We start from the raw sequence: 17,335 nt of genomic DNA, 5'->3' as shown, positions 1-17,335 counted from the left end.
GGCATTGTGATGACAGTGGTCATCTAGAATTGTGAAGAAAGATATCATGGAGCACTGGGATGACAGGGGCCATGGAGCATTGTAATGACAGTGGTCATGGGGCATTGTGATGACACGGCTATGGAACATTATGATGATAAGAATTCTGGAGCATTGTGATTAAAAGGGCATGGACCATTGTGATTAGAGGGGCCAAGGAGAATTCTGATGAAAATAGCATGAAGCATTGTGATGACAAGTGTCATCTAGCATTGTGATGACCGTGGTCATGAAGCATTGTGATGAATGTGGTCATGGATCATTGTGATGACAAGTGTCGTGGAGCATTGTGATGACAGGGGTCATAGAGCATTGTGATGACACGGTTATGGAATATTGTGATGACCAGAATTCTGTAGCACTGTGATGAAAAGGGAATGGAGCATTGTGATTACAGGGGTTATGAAGCATTGTGATGACAATTATTCTAGAACATTGTGAAGACAGCGATCATGGAGCATAGTGATGAAAGGGGCCATGGAGCATTGTGATGATAGGCGTCATGGGACATTGTGTTGACAGTGGTCATGGGCATTGTTAGAAAGAGAACATGGAGCAATTTAATTTCAGGGGCCATGAAACATTGTGAATACATAGGCCATGGAGTATTCAGATGAATGTGGTCAAGGATCATTGTGACGAAAAGTGTCCTGGAATATTGTGATGACACGGTTCATGGAGAATTGGGATGACAAGGGCCATGGCGAAATGTGAAGACAAGGGTCATGGGGCATTGTGATGACAGTGGTCCTCTAGAATTGTGAAGAAAGATATCATGGAGCACTGGGATGACAGGGGCCATGGAGCATTGTGATGACAGGGGTCATGGGGCATTGTGATGACACGGCCATGGAACATTATGATGACAAGAATTCTGGAGCATTGTGATAAAATGGGCATGGACCATTGTGATTAGAGGGGCCAAGGAGCATTCTGATGACAACGGCATGGAGCGTTGTGATGACAAGTGTCATCGAGCATTGTGATGACAGTGGTCATGAAGCATTGTGATGAATGTGGTCATGGATCATTGTGATGACAAGTGTCGTGGAGCATTGTGATGACAGTGGTCATAGAGCATTGTGATGACACGGTTATGGAATATTGTGATGACCAGAATTCTGTAGCACTGTGATGAAAAGGGAATGGAGCATTGTGATTACAGAGATCATGGAGCATTTTGATGACAATAGTTTAGAGCATTGTGAAGACAGCGATCATGGAGCATAGTGATGAAAGGGGCCATGGAGCATTGTGATGACAGGCGTCATGGGACAATGTGTTGACAGTGGTCATGGAGCATTGTTAGAAAGTGAACATGGAGCAATTTGATTTCAGGGGCCATGAAAAATTGTGAATACATAGGCTATGGAGTATTCAGATGAATGTGGTCAAGGATTATTGTGACGAAAAGTGTCCTGGAATATTGTGATGACACGGTTCATGGAGCATTGCGATGACAAGGGCCATGGCGAAATGTGAAGACAGGTGTCATGGGGCATTGTGATGACAGTGGTCATCTAGAATTGTGAAGGAAGGTATCATGGAGCACTGGGATGACAGGGGCCATGGAGCATTGTGATGACAGGGGTCATGGGGCATTGTGATGACACGGCCATGGAACATTATCATGACAAGAATTCTGGAGCATTGTGATAAAAAGGGCATGGACCATTGTGATTAGAGGGGCCAAGGAGCATTCTGATGAAAACGGCATGGAGCATTGTGATGACAAGGGTCATCGAGCATTGTGATGACAGTGGTCATGAAGCATTGTGATGAATGTGGTCATGGATCATTGTGATGACAAGTGTCGTGGAGCATTGTGATGACAGGGGTCATAGAGCATTGTGATGACAAGGTTATGGAATATTTTGATGACCAGAATTCTGTAGCACTGTGATGAAAGGGAATGGAGCATTGTGATTACAGGGGTCATGGAGCTTTGCGATGACAATTGTTCTAGAACATTGTGATGACAGGGATCATGGAGCATAGTGATGAAAGGGGCCATGGAGCATTGTGATGATAGGCTTCATGGGACATTGTGTTGACAGTGGTCATGGAGCATTGTTAGAAAGAGAACATGGAGCAATTTAATTTCAGGGGCCATGAAAAATTGTGAATACATAGGTCATGGAGTATTCAGATGAATATGTTCAAGGATCATTGTGACGAAAAGTGTCCTGGAATATTGTGATGACAAGGTACATGGAGCATTGCGATGACAAGGGCCATGGCGAAATGTGAAGACAGGTGTCATGGAGCATTGTGATGACAGTGGTCATCTAGAATTGTGAAGAAAGATATCATGGAGCACTAGGATGACAGGGGCCATGGAGCATTGTGATGACAGGCGTCATGGGACATTGTGTTGACAGTGGTCATGGAGCATTGTTAGAAACCGAACATGGAGAATTTGATTTCACGGGCCATGAACAATTGTGAATACATAGGCCATGGAGTATTCAGATGAATGTGGTCAAGGATCATTGTGACGAAAAGTGTCCTGGAATATTGTGATGACACGGTTCATGGAGCAATGCGATGACAAGGGCCATGGCGAAATGTGAAGACAGGTGTCATGCGGCATTGTGATGACAGTGGTCATCTAGAATTGTGAAGAAAGATATCATGGAGCACTGGGATGACAGGGGCCATGGAGCATTGTGATGACAGGGGTCATGGGGCATTGTGATGACACGGCCATGGAACATTATGATGACAAGAATTCTGGAGCATTGTGATAAAATGGTCATGGACCATTGTGATTAGAGGGGCCAAGGAGCATTCTGAGGACAACGGCATGGAGCATTGTGATGAATGTTGTCATGGATCATTGTGATGACAAGTGTCGTGGAGCATTGTGATGACAGGGGTCATAGAGCATTGTGATGACACGGTTATGGAATATTGTGATGACCAGAATTCTGTAGCACTGTGATGAAAAGGGAATGGAGCTTTGTGATTACAGGGGTCATGGAGCATTGTGATGACAATTGTTCTAGAACATTGTGATGACAGGGATCATGGAGCATAGTGATGAAAGGAGCCATGGAGCATTGTGATGATAGGCGTCATGGGACATTGTGTTGACAGTGGGCATGGAGCATTATTAGAAAGAGAACATGCAGCAATTTAATTTCAGGGGCCATGAAAAATTGTGAATACATAGGCCATGGAGTATTCAGATGGATGTGGTCAAGGATCATTGTGACGAAAAGTGTCCTGGAATATTGTGATGACACGGTTCATGGAACATTGCGATGACAAGGGCCATGGCGAAATGTGAAGACAAGTGTCATGGGGCATTGTGATGACAGTGGTCCTCTAGAATTGTGAAGAAAGATATCATGGAGCACTGGGATGACAGGGGTCATGGGGCATTGTGATGACACGGCCATGGAACATTATGATGACAAGAATTCTGGAGCATTGTGATAAAATGGGCATGGGCCATTGTGATTAGAGGGGCCAAGGAGCATTCTGATGACAACGGCATGGAGCGTTGTGATGACAAGTGTCATCGAGCATTGTGATGACAGTGGTCATGAAGCATTGTGATGAATGTGGTCATGGATCATTGTGATGACAAGTGTCGTGGAGCATTGTGATGACAGGGGTCATAGAGCATTGTGATGACACGGTTATGGAATATTGTGATGACCAGAATTCTGTAGCAGTGTGTTGAAAAGGGAATGGAGCATTGTGATTACAGTGGTCATGGAGCATTGCGATGAAAATTGTTCTAGAACATTGTGATGACAGGGATCATGGAGCACAGTGATGAAAGGGGCCATGGAGCATTGTGATGATAGGCTTCATGGGACATTGTGTTGACAGTGGTCATGGAGCATTGTTAGAAAGAGAACATGGAGCAATTTAATTTCAGGGGCCATGAAAAATTGTGAATACATAGGCCATGGAGTATTCAGATGAATATGGTCAAGGATCATTGTGACAAAATGTCCTGGAATATGGTGATGACACGGTACATGGAGCATTGCGATGACAAGGGCCATGGCGAAATGTGAAGACAGGTGTCATGGGGCATTGTGATGACAGTGGTCATCTAGAATTGTGAAGAAAGGTATCATGGAGCACTGGGATGACAGCGGCCATGGAGCATTGTAATGACAGGGGTCATGGGGCATTGTGATGACACGGCAATGGAACATTATGATGATAAGAATTCTGGAGCATTGTGATTAAAAGGGCATGAACCATTGTGATTAGAGGGGCCAAGGAGCATTCTGATGAAAATGGCATGGAGCATTGTGATGACAAGTGTCATCTAGCATTGTGATGACAGTGGTCATGAAGCATTGTGATGAATGTGGTCATGGATCATTGTGATGACAAGTGTCGTGGAGCATTGTGATGACAGGGGTCATAGAGCATTGTGATGACACGGTTATGGAATATTGTGATGACCATTATTCTGTAGCACTGTGATGAAAAGGGAATGGATCATTGTCATTACAGGGGTCATGGAGCATTGTGATGACAATTGTTCTAGAACATTGTGATGACAGGGATCATGGAGCATAGTGATGAAAGGGGCCATGGAGCATTGTGATGATAGGCGTCATGGGACATTGTGTTGACAGTGGTCATGGGCATTGTTAGAAAGAGAACATGGAGCAATTTAATTTCAGGGGCCATGAAACATTGTGAATACATAGGCCATGGAGTATTCAGATGAATGTGGTCAAGGATCATTGTGACGAAAAGTGTCCTGGAATATTGTGATGACACGGTTCATGGAGCATTGCGATGACAAGGGCCATGGCGAAATATGAAGACAGGTGTCATGGGGCATTGTGATGACAGTGGTCCTCTAGGATTGTGAAGAAAGATATCATGGAGCACTGGGATGACAGGGGCCATGGAGCATTGTGATGACAGGGGTCATGGGGCATTGTGATGACACGGCCATGGAACATTATGATGACAAGAATTCTGGAGCATTGAGATAAAATGGGCATGGACCATTGTGATTAGAGGGGCCAAGGAGCATTCTGATGACAACGGCATGGAGCGTTGTGATGACAAGTGTCATCGAGCATTGTGATGACAGTGGTCATGAAGCATTGTGATGAATGTGGTCATGGATCATTGTGATGACAAGTGTCGTGGAGCATTGTGATGACAGGGGTCATAGAGCATTGTGATGACACGGTTATGGAATATTGTGATGACCAGAATTCTGTAGCACTGTGATGAAAAGGGAATGGAGCATTGTGATTACAGGGGTCATGGAGCATTTTGATGACAATAGTTTAGAGCATTGTTAAGACAGCGATCATGGAGCATAGTGATGAAAGTGGCCATGGAGCATTGTGATGACAGGCGTCATGGGACAATGTGTTGACAGTGGTCATGGAGCATTGTTTGAAAGGGAACATGGAGCAATTTGATTTCAGGGGCCATGAAAAATTGTGAATAAATAGGCTATGGAGTATTCAGATGAATGTGGTCAAGGATCATTGTGACGAAAAGTGTCCTGGAATATTGTGATGACACGGTTCATGGAGCATTGCGATGACAAGGGCCATGGCGAAATGTGAAGACAGGTGTCATGGGGCATTGTGATGACAGTGGTCATCTAGAATTGTGAAGAAAGATATCATGGAGCACTGGGATGACAGGGGCCATGGAGCATTGTGATGACAGGGGTCATGGGGCATTGTGATGACACGGCCATGGAACATTATGATGACAAGAATTCTAGAGCATTGTGATAAAAAGGGCATGGGCCATTGTGATTAGAGGGGCCAAGGAGCATTCTGATGAAAACGGCATGGAGCATTGTGATGACAAGGGTCATGGAGCATTGTGATGACAGTGGTCATGAAGCATTGTGATGAATGTGGTCATGGATCATTGTGATGACAAGTGTCGTGCAGCATTGTGATGACAGGGGTCATAGAGCATTGTGATGACACGGTTATGGAATATTGTGATGACCAGAATTCTGTAGCACTGTGATGAAAAGGGAATGGAGCATTGTGATTACAGGGGTCATGGAGCATTGTGATGACAATTGTTCCAGAACATTGTGATGACAGGGATCATGGAGCATAGTGATGAAAGGAGCCATGGAGCATTGTGATGATAGGCGTCATGGGACATTGTGTTGACAGTGGTCATGGAGCATTGTTAGAAAGAGAACATGGAGCAATTTAATTTCAGGGGCATGAAAAACTGTGAATACATAGGCCATGGAGTATTCAGATGGATGTGGTCAAGGATCATTGTGACGAAAAGTGTCCTGGAATATTGTGATGACACGGTTCATGGAGCATTGCGATGACAAGGGCCATGGCGAAATGTGAAGACAAGTGTCATGGGGCATTGTGATGACAGTGGTCCTCTAGAATTGTGAAGAAAGATATCATGGAGCACTGGGATGACAGGGGCCATGGAGCATTGTGAGGACAGGGGTCATGGGGCATTGTGATGACACGGCCATGGAACATTATGATGACAAGAATTCTGGAGCATTGTGATAAAATGGGCATGGACCATTGTGATTAGAGGGGCCAAGGAGCATTCTGATGACAACGGCATGGAGCGTTGTGATGACAAGTGTCATCGAGCATTGTGATGACAGTGGTCATGAAGCATTGTGATGAATGTGGTCATGGATCATTGTGATGACAAGTGTCGTGGAGCATTGTGATGACAGGGGTCATAGAGCATTGTGATGACACGGTCATGGAATATTGTGATGACGAGAATTCTGTAGCACTGTGATGAAAAGGGAATGGAGCATTGTGATTACAGGGGTCATGGAGCATTTTGATGACAATAGTTTAGAGCATTGTGAAGACAGCGATCATGGAGCATATTGATGAAAGGGGCCATGGAGCATTGTGATGACAGGCGTCATGGGACAATGTGTTGACAGTGGTCATGGAGCATTGTTAGAAAGGGAACATGGAGCAATTTGATTTCAGGGGCCATGAAAAATTGTGAATACATAGGCTATGGAGTATTCAGATGAATGTGGTCAAGGATCATTGTGACGAAAAGTGTCCTGGAATATTGTGATGACACGGTTCATGGAGCATTGCGATGACAAGGGCCATGGCGAAATGTGAAGACAGGTGTCATGGGGCATTGTGATGACAGTGGTCATCTAGAATTGTGAAGGATGGTATCATGGAGCACTGGGATGACAGGGGCCATGGAGCATTGTGATGACAAGGGTCATGGGGCATTGTGATGACACGGCCATGGAACATTATGATGACAAGAATTCTGGAGCATTGTGATAAAAAGGGCATGGACCATTGTGATGAGAGGGGCCAAGGAGCATTCTGATGACAACGGCATGGAGCATTGTGATGACAAGGGTCATGGAGCATTGTGATGACAGTGGTCATGAAACATTGTGATGAATGTGGTCATGGATCATTGTGATGACAAGTGTCGTGGAGAATTGTGATGACAGGGCTCATAGAGCATTGTGATGACACGGTTATGGAATATTGTGATGATCAGAATTCTGTAGCACTGTGATGAAAAGGGAATGGAGTACTGTGATTACAGGGGTCATGGAGCATTGTGATGAGAATTGTTCTAGAACATTGTGATGACAGGGATCATGGAGCATAGTGATGAAAGGGGCAGTGGAGCATTGTGTTGACAGGCGTCATGGGACATTGTGTTGACAGTGGTCATGGAGCATTGTTAGAAAGGGAACATGTAGCAATTTGATTTCAGGGGCCATGAAAAATTGCGAATACATACGCCATGGAGTATTCAGATGAATGTGGTCAAGGATCATTGTGACGAAAAATGTCCAGGAATATTGTGATGACACGGTTCATGGAGCATTGCGATGACAAGGGCCATGGCGAAATGTGAAGACAGGTGTCATGCGGCATTGTGATGACAGTGGTCATCTAGAATTGTGAAGAAAGATATCATGGAGCACTGGGATGACAGGGGCCATGGAGCATTGTGATGACAGGGGTCATGGGGCATTGTGATGACACGGCCATGGAACATTATGATGACAAGAATTCTGGAGCATTGTGATAAAAAGGTCATGGACCATTGTGATTAGAGGGGCCAAGGAGCATTCTGATGACAACGGCATGGAGCATTGTGATGAATGTTGTCATGGATCATTGTGATGACAACTGTCGTGGAGCATTGTGATGACAGGGGTTATAGAGCAGTGTGATGACAAGGTTATGGAATATTGTGATGACCAGAATTCTGTAGCACTGTGATGAAAAGGGAATGGAGCATTGTGATTACAGGGGTCATGGAGCATTGCGATGACAATTGTTCTAGAACATTGTGATGACAGGGATCATGGAGCATAGTGATGAAAGGGGCCATGGAGCATTGTGATGATAGGCTTCATGGGACATTGTGTTGACAGTGGTCATGGAGCATTGTTAGAAAGAGAACATGGAGCAATTTAATTTCAGGGGCCAAGAAAAATTGTGAATACATATGCCATGGAGTATTCAGATGAATATGGTCAAGGATCATTGTGAGGAAAAGTGTCCTGGAATATTGTGATGACACGGTATATGGAGCATTGCGATGACAAGGGCCATGGCGAAATGTGAAGACAGGTGTCATGGGGCATTGTGATGACAGTGGTCATCTAGAATTGTGAAGAAAGATATCATGGAGCACTGGGATGACAGGGGCCATGGAGCATTGTAATGACAGGGGTCATGGGGCATTGTGATGACACGGCTATGGAACATTATGATGATAAGAATTCTGGAGCATTGTGATTAAAAGGGCATGGACCATTGTGATTAGAGGGGCCAAGGAGCATTCTGATGAAAATAGCATGAAGCATTGTGATGACAAGTGTCATCTAGCATTGTCATGACAGTGGTCATGAAGCATTGTGATGAATGTGGTCATGGATCATTGTGATGACAAGTGTCGTGGAGCATTGTGATGACAGGGGTCATAGAGGATTGTGATGACACGGTTATGGAATATTGTGATGACCAGAATTCTGTAGCACTGTGATGAAAAGGGAATGGAGCATTGTGATTACAGGGGTCATGAAGCATTGTGATGACAATTATTCTAGAACATTGTGAAGACAGCGATCATGGAGCATAGTGATGAAAGGGGCCATGGAGCATTGTGATGATAGGCGTCATGGGACATTGTGTTGACAGTGGTCTTGGGCATTGTTAGAAAGAGAACATGGAGCAATTTAATTTCAGGGGCCATGAAACATTGTGAATACATAGGCCATGGAGTATTCAGATGAATGTGGTCAAGGATCATTGTGACGAAAAGTGTCCTGGAATATTGTGATGACACGGTTCATGGAGCATTGCGATGACAAGGGCCATGGTGAAATATGAAGACAGGTGTCATGGGGCATTGTGATGACAGTGGTACTCTAGAATTGTGAAGAAAGATATCATGGAGCACTGGGATGACAGGGGCCATGGAGCATTGTGATGACAGGGTTCATGGGGCATTGTGATGACACGGCCATGGAACATTATGATGACAAGAATCCTGGAGCATTGTGATAAAAAGGGCATGGACCATAGTGATTAGAGGGGCCAAGGAGCATTCTGAAGAAAACGGCATGGAGCATTGTGATGACAAGAATCATGGAGCATTGTGATGACAGGGGTCATAGAGCATTGTGATGACACGGTCATGGAATATTGTGATGACAAGAATTCTGTAGCACTGTGATGAAAAGGGAATGGAGCATTGTGATTACAGGGGTCATGGAGCATTTTGATGACAATAGTTTAGAGCATTGTGAAGACAGCGATCATGGAGCATAGTGATGAAAGGGGCCATGGAGCATTGTGATGACAGGCGTCATGGGACAATGTGTTGACAGTGGTCATGGAGCATTGTTAGAAAGGGAACATGAAGCAATTTGATTTCAGGGGCCATGAAAAATTGTGAATACATAGGCTATGGAGTATTCAGATGAATGTGGTCAAGGATCATTGTGACGAAAAGTGTCCTGGAATATTGTGATGACACGGTTCATGGAGCATTGTGATGACAAGGGCCATGGCGAAATGTGAAGACAGGTGTCATGGGGCATTGTGATGACAGTGGTCATCTAGAATTGTGAAGGAAGGTATCATGGAGCACTGGGATGACAGGGGCCATGGAGCATTGTGATGACAGGGGTCATGGGGCATTGTGATGACACGGCCATGGAACATTATGATGACAAGAATTCTGGAGCATTGTGATAAAAAGGGCATGGACCATTGTGATTAGAGGGGCCAAGGAGCATTCTGATGAAAACGGCATGGAGCATTGTGATGACAAGGGTCATGGAGCATTGTGATGACAGTGGTCATGAAGCATTGTGATGAATGTGGTCATGGATCATTGTGATGACAAGTGTCGTGGAGCATTGTGATGACAGGGGTCATAGAGCATTGTGATGACAAGGTTATGGAATATTTTGATGACCAGAATTCTGTAGCACTGTGATGAAAAGGGAATGGAGCATTGTGATTACAGGGGTCATGGAGCTTTGCGATGACAATTGTTCTAGAACATTGTGATGACAGGGATCATGGAGCATAGTGATGAAAGGGGCCATGGAGCATTGTGATGATAGGCTTCATGGGACATTGTGTTGACAGTGGTCATGGAGCATTGTTAGAAAGAGAACATGGAGCAATTTAATTTCAGGGGCCATGAAAAATTGTGAATACATAGGCCATGGAGTATTCAGATGAATATGTTCAAGGATCATTGTGACGAAAAGTGTCCTGGAATATTGTGATGACACGGTACATGGAGCATTGCGATGAGAAGGGCCATGGCGAAATGTGAAGACAGGTGTCATGGAGCATTGTGATGACAGTGGTCATCTAGAATTGTGAAGAAAGATATCATGGAGCACTGGGATGACAGGGGCCATGGAGCATTGTGATGACAGGGGTCATGGGGCATTGTGATGACACGGCCATGGAACATTATGATGACAAGAATTCTGGAGCATTGTGATAAAAAGGGCATGGACCATTGTGATTAGAGGGGCCAAGGAGCATTCTGATGACAACGGCATGGAGCATTGTGATGAATGTTGTCATGGATCATTGTGATGACAACTGTCGTGGAGCATTGTGATGACAGGGGTTATAGAGCAGTGTGATGACAAGGTTATGGAATATTGTGATGACCAGAATTCTGTAGCACTGTGATGAAAAGGTAATGGAGCATTGTGATTACAGGGGTCATGGAGCATTGCGATGACAATTGTTCTAGAACATTGTGATGACAGGGATCATGGAGCATAGTGATGAAAGGGGCCATGGAGCATTGTGATGATAGGCTTCATGGGACATTGTGTTGACAGTGGTCATGGAGCATTGTTAGAAAGAGAACATGGAGCAATTTAATTTCAGGGGCCAAGAAAAATTGTGAATACATATGCCATGGAGTATTCAGATGAATATGGTCAAGGATCATTGTGACGAAAAGTGTCCTGGAATATTGTGATGACACGGTACATGGAGCATTGCGATGACAAGGGCCATGGCGAAATGTGAAGACAGGTGTCATGGGGCATTGTGATGACAGTGGTCATCTAGAATTGTGAAGAAAGATATCATGGAGCACTGGGATGACAGGGGCCATGGAGCATTGTAATGACAGTGGTCATGGGGCATTGTGATGACACGGCTATGGAACATTATGATGATAAGAATTCTGGAGCATTGTGATTAAAAGGGCATGGACCATTGTGATTAGAGGGGCCAAGGAGAATTCTGATGAAAATAGCATGAAGCATTGTGATGACAAGTGTCATCTAGCATTGTGATGACCGTGGTCATGAAGCATTGTGATGAATGTGGTCATGGATCATTGTGATGACAAGTGTCGTGGAGCATTGTGATGACAGGGGTCATAGAGCATTGTGATGACACGGTTATGGAATATTGTGATGACCAGAATTCTGTAGCACTGTGATGAAAAGGGAATGGAGCATTGTGATTACAGGGGTCATGAAGCATTGTGATGACAATTATTCTAGAACATTGTGAAGACAGCGATCATGGAGCATAGTGATGAAAGTGGCCATGGAGCATTGTGATGATAGTCGTCATGGGACATTGTGTTGACAGTGGTCATGGGCATTTTTAGAAAGAGAACATGGAGCAATTTAATTTCAGGGGCCATGAAACATTGTGAATACATAGGCCATGGAGTATTCAGATGAATGTGGTCAAGGATTATTGTGACGAAAAGTGTCCTGGAATATTGTGATGACACGGTTCATGGAGCATTGCGATGACAAGGGCCATGGCGAAATGTGAAGACAGGTGTCATGGGGCATTGTGATGACAGTGGTCATCTAGAATTGTGAAGGAAGGTATCATGGAGCACTGGGATGACAGGGGCCATGGAGCATTGTGATGACAGGGGTCATGGGGCATTGTGATGACACGGCCATGGAACATTATGATGACAAGAATTCTGGAGCATTGTGATAAAAAGGGCATGGACCATTGTGATTAGAGGGGCCAAGGAGCATTCTGATGAAAACGGCATGGAGCATTGTGATGACAAGGGTCATGGAGCATTGTGATGAAAGTGGTCATGAAGCATTGTGATGAATGTGGTCATGGATCATTGTGATGACAAGTGTCGTGGAGCATTGTGATGACAGGGGTCATAGAGCATTGTGATGACAAGGTTATGGAATATTTTGATGACCAGAATTCTGTAGCACTGTGATGAAAAGGGAATGGAGCATTGTGATTACAGGGGTCATGGAGCTTTGCGATGACAATTGTTCTAGAACATTGTGATGACAGGGATCATGGAGCATAGTGATGAAAGGGGCCATGGAGCATTGTGATGATAGGCTTCATGGGACATTGTGTTGACAGTGGTCATGGAGCATTGTTAGAAAGAGAACATGGAGCAATTTAATTTCAGGGGCCATGAAAAATTGTGAATACATAGGCCATGGAGTATTCAGATGAATATGTTCAAGGATCATTGTGACGAAAAGTGTCCTGGAATATTGTGATGACACGGTACATGGAGCATTGCGATGACAAGGGCCATGGCGAAATGTGAAGACAGGTGTCATGGAGCATTGTGATGACAGTGGTCATCTAGAATTGTGAAGAAAGATATCATGGAGCACTAGGATGACAGGGGCCATGGAGCATTGTGATGACAGGCGTCATGGGACATTGTGTTGACAGTGGTCATTTAGCATTGTTAGAAAGGGAATATTAAGCAATTTGATTTCAGGGGCCATGAAACATTGTGAATACATAGGCCATGGAGTATTCAGATGAATGTGGTCAAGGATCATTGTGACGAAAAGTGTCCTGGAATATTGTGATGACACGGTTCATGGAGCATTGCGATGACAAGGGCCATGGCGAAATATGAAGACAGGTGTCATGGGGCATTGTGATGACAGTGGTCCTCTAGAATTGTGAAGAAAGATATCATGGAGCACTGGGATGACAGGGGCCATGGAGCATTGTGATGACAGGGGTCATGGGGCATTGTGATGACACGGCCATGGAACATTATGATGACAAGAATTCTGGAGCATTGTGATAAAAAGGTCATGGACCATTGTGATTAGAGGGTCCAAGGAGCATTCTGATGACAACGGCATGGAGCATTGTGATGAATGTTGTCATGGACCATTGTGATGACAAGTGTCGTGGAGCATTGTGATGACAGGGGTCATAGAGCATTGTGATGACACGGTTATGTATATTGTGATGACCAGAATTCTGTAGCACTGTGATGAAAAGGGAATGGAGCATTGTGATTACAGTGGTCATGGAGCATTGCGATGACAATTGTTCTAGAACATTGTGATGACAGGGATCATGGAGCACAGTGATGAAAGGGGCCATGGAGCATTGTGATGACAGGCCTCATGGGACATTGTGTTGACAGTGGTCATGGAGCATTGTTAGAAAGAGAACATGGAGCAATTTAATTTCAGGGGCCATGAAAAATTGTGAATACATAGGCCATGGAGTATTCAGATGAATGTGGTCAAGGATCATTGTGACGAAAAGTGTCCTGGAATATAGTGATGACACGGTACATGGAGCATTGCGATGACAAGGGCCATGGCGAAATGTGAAGACAGGTGTCATGGGGCATTGTGATGACAGTGGTCATCTAGAATTGTGAAGAAAGATATCATGGAGCACTGGGATGACAGGGGCCATGGAACATTGTGATGAGAGGGGTCATGGGGCATTGTGATGACACGGCCATGGAACATTATGATGACAAGAATTCTGGAGCATTGTGATAAAATGGGCATGGACCATTGTGATTAGAGGGGCCAAGGAACATTCTGATGACAACGGCATGGAGCGTTGTGATGACAAGTGTCATCGAGCATTGTGATGACAGTGGTCATGAAGCATTGTGATGAATATGGTCATGGATCATTGTGATGACAAGTGTCGTGGAGCATTGTGATGACAGGTGTCATAGAGCATTGTGATGACACGGTTATGGAATATTGTGATGACCAGAATTCTGTAGCACTGTGATGAAAAGGGAATGGAGCATTGTGATTACAGGGGTCATGGAGCATTTTGATGACAATAGTTTAGAGCATTGTGAAGACAGCGATCATGGAGCATAGTGGTGAAAGGGGCCATGGAGCATTGTGATGACAGGCGTCATGGGACAATGTGTTGAGAGTGGTCATGGAGCATTGTTAGAAAGGGAACATGGAGCAATTTGATTTCAGGGGCCATGAAAAATTGTGAATACATAGGCTATGGAGTATTCAGATGAATGTGGTCAAGGATCATTGTGACGAAAATTGTCCTGGAATATTGTGATGACACGGTTCATGGAGCATTGCGATGACAAGGGCCATGGCGAAATGTGAAGACAGGTGTCATGGGGCATTGTGATGACAGTGGTCATCTAGAATTGTGAAGGAAGGTATCATGGAGCACTGGGATGACAGGGGCCATGGAGCATTGTGATGACAGGGGTCATGGGGCATTGTGATGACACGGCCATGGAACATTATGATGACAAGAATTCTGGAGCATTGTGATAAAAAGGGCATGGACCATTGTGATTAGAGGGGCCAAGGAGCATTCTGATGACAACGGCATGGAGCATTGTGATGACAAGGGTCATCGAGCATTGTGATGACAAGTGTCGTGGAGCATTGTGATGACAGGGCTCATAGAGCATTGTGAAGACACGGTTATGGTATATTGTGATGACCAGAATTCTGTAGCACTGTGATGAAAGGGAATGGAGCATTGTGATTACAGGTGTCATGGAGCATTGTGATGACAATGGTTCTAGAACATTGTGATGACAGGGATCATGGAGCACTGCGATGACAAGGGCCCTGGTGAAATGTGAAAACAGGTGTCATGGGACATTGTGATGAAGTGGTCATCTAGAATTGTGAAGAAAGATATCATGGAGCACTGGGATGACAGGGGCCATGGAGCATTGTGATGACAGGCGTCATGGTACATTGTGTTGACAGTGGTCATGGAACATTGTTAGAAAGGGAACATTAAGCAATTTGATTTCAGGGGCCATGAACAATTGTGAATACATAGGCCATGGAGTATTCAGATGAATGTTGTCAAGGATCATTGTGACGAAAAGTGTACTGGAATATTGTGATGACACGGTTCATGGAGCATTGCGATGACAAGGGCCATGGCGAAATGTGAAGACAGGTGTCATGGGGCTTTGTGATGACAGTGGTCATCTAGAATTGTGAAGAAAGATATCATGGAGCACTGGGATGACAGGTGCCATGGAGCATTGTGATGACAAGGGTCATGGGGCATTGTGATGACACGGCCATGGAACATTATGATGACAAGAATTCTGGAGCATTGTGATAAAAAGGGCATGGACCATTGTGATTAGAGGGGCCAAGGAGCATTCTGATGACAACGGCATGGAGCATTGTGATGACAAGGGTCATGGAGCATTGTGATGACAGTGGTCATGAAGCATTGTGATGAATGTGGTCATGGATCATTGTGATGACAAGTGTCGTGGAGAATTGTGATGACAGGGCTCATAGAGCATTGTGATGACACGGTTATGGAATATTGTGATGATCAGAATTCTGTAGCACTGTGATGAAAAGGGAATGGAGTACTGTGATTACAGGGGTCATGGAGCATTGTGATGAGAATTGTTCTAGAACATTGTGATGACAGGGATCATGGAGCATAGTGATGAAAGGGGCAGTGGAGCATTGTGTTGACAGGCGTCATGGGACATTGTGTTGACAGTGGTCATGGAGCATTGTTAGAAAGGGAACATGTAGCAATTTGATTTCAGGGGCCATGAAAAATTGCGAATACATACGCCATGGAGTATTCAGATGAATGTGGTCAAGGATCATTGTGACGAAAAATGTCCAGGAATATTGTGATGACACGGTTCATGGAGCATTGCGATGACAAGGGCCATGGCGAAATGTGAAGACAGGTGTCATGCGGCATTGTGATGACAGTGGTCATCTAGAATTGTGAAGAAAGATATCATGGAGCACTGGGATGACAGGGGCCATGGAGCATTGTGATGACAGGGGTCATGGGGCATTGTGATGACACGGCCATGGAACATTATGATGACAAGAATTCTGGAGCATTGTGATAAAAAGGTCATGGACCATTGTGATTAGAGGGGCCAAGGAGCATTCTGATGACAACGGCATGGAGCATTGTGATGAATGTTGTCATGGATCATTGTGATGACAACTGTCGTGGAGCATTGTGATGACAGGGGTTATAGAGCAGTGTGATGACAAGGTTATGGAATATTGTGATGACCAGAATTCTGTAGCACTGTGATGAAAAGGGAATGGAGCATTGTGATTACAGGGGTCATGGAGCATTGCGATGACAATTGTTCTAGAACATTGTGATGACAGGGATCATGGAGCACAGTGATGAAAGGGGCCATGGAGCATTGTGATGATAGGCTTCATGGGACATTGTGTTGACAGTGGTCATGGAGCATTGTTAGAAAGAGAACATGGAGCAATTTAATTTCAGGGGCCAAGAAAAATTGTGAATACATATGCCATGGAGTATTCAGATGAATATGGTCAAGGATCATTGTGAGGAAAAGTGTCCTGGAATATTGTGATGACACGGTACATGGAGCATTGCGATGACAAGGGCCATGGCGAAATGTGAAGACAGGTGTCATGGGGCATTGTGATGACAGTGGTCATCTAGAATTGTGAAGAAAGATATCATGGAGCACTGGGATGACAGGGGCCATGGAGCATTGTAAT

This window comes from Eschrichtius robustus, unplaced genomic scaffold (assembly GCF_028021215.1).
Source record: "Eschrichtius robustus isolate mEscRob2 unplaced genomic scaffold, mEscRob2.pri scaffold_26, whole genome shotgun sequence".
In the NCBI taxonomy this organism is placed as follows: domain Eukaryota; kingdom Metazoa; phylum Chordata; class Mammalia; order Artiodactyla; family Eschrichtiidae; genus Eschrichtius; species Eschrichtius robustus.
This window is presented reverse-complemented; position numbering follows the sequence as displayed.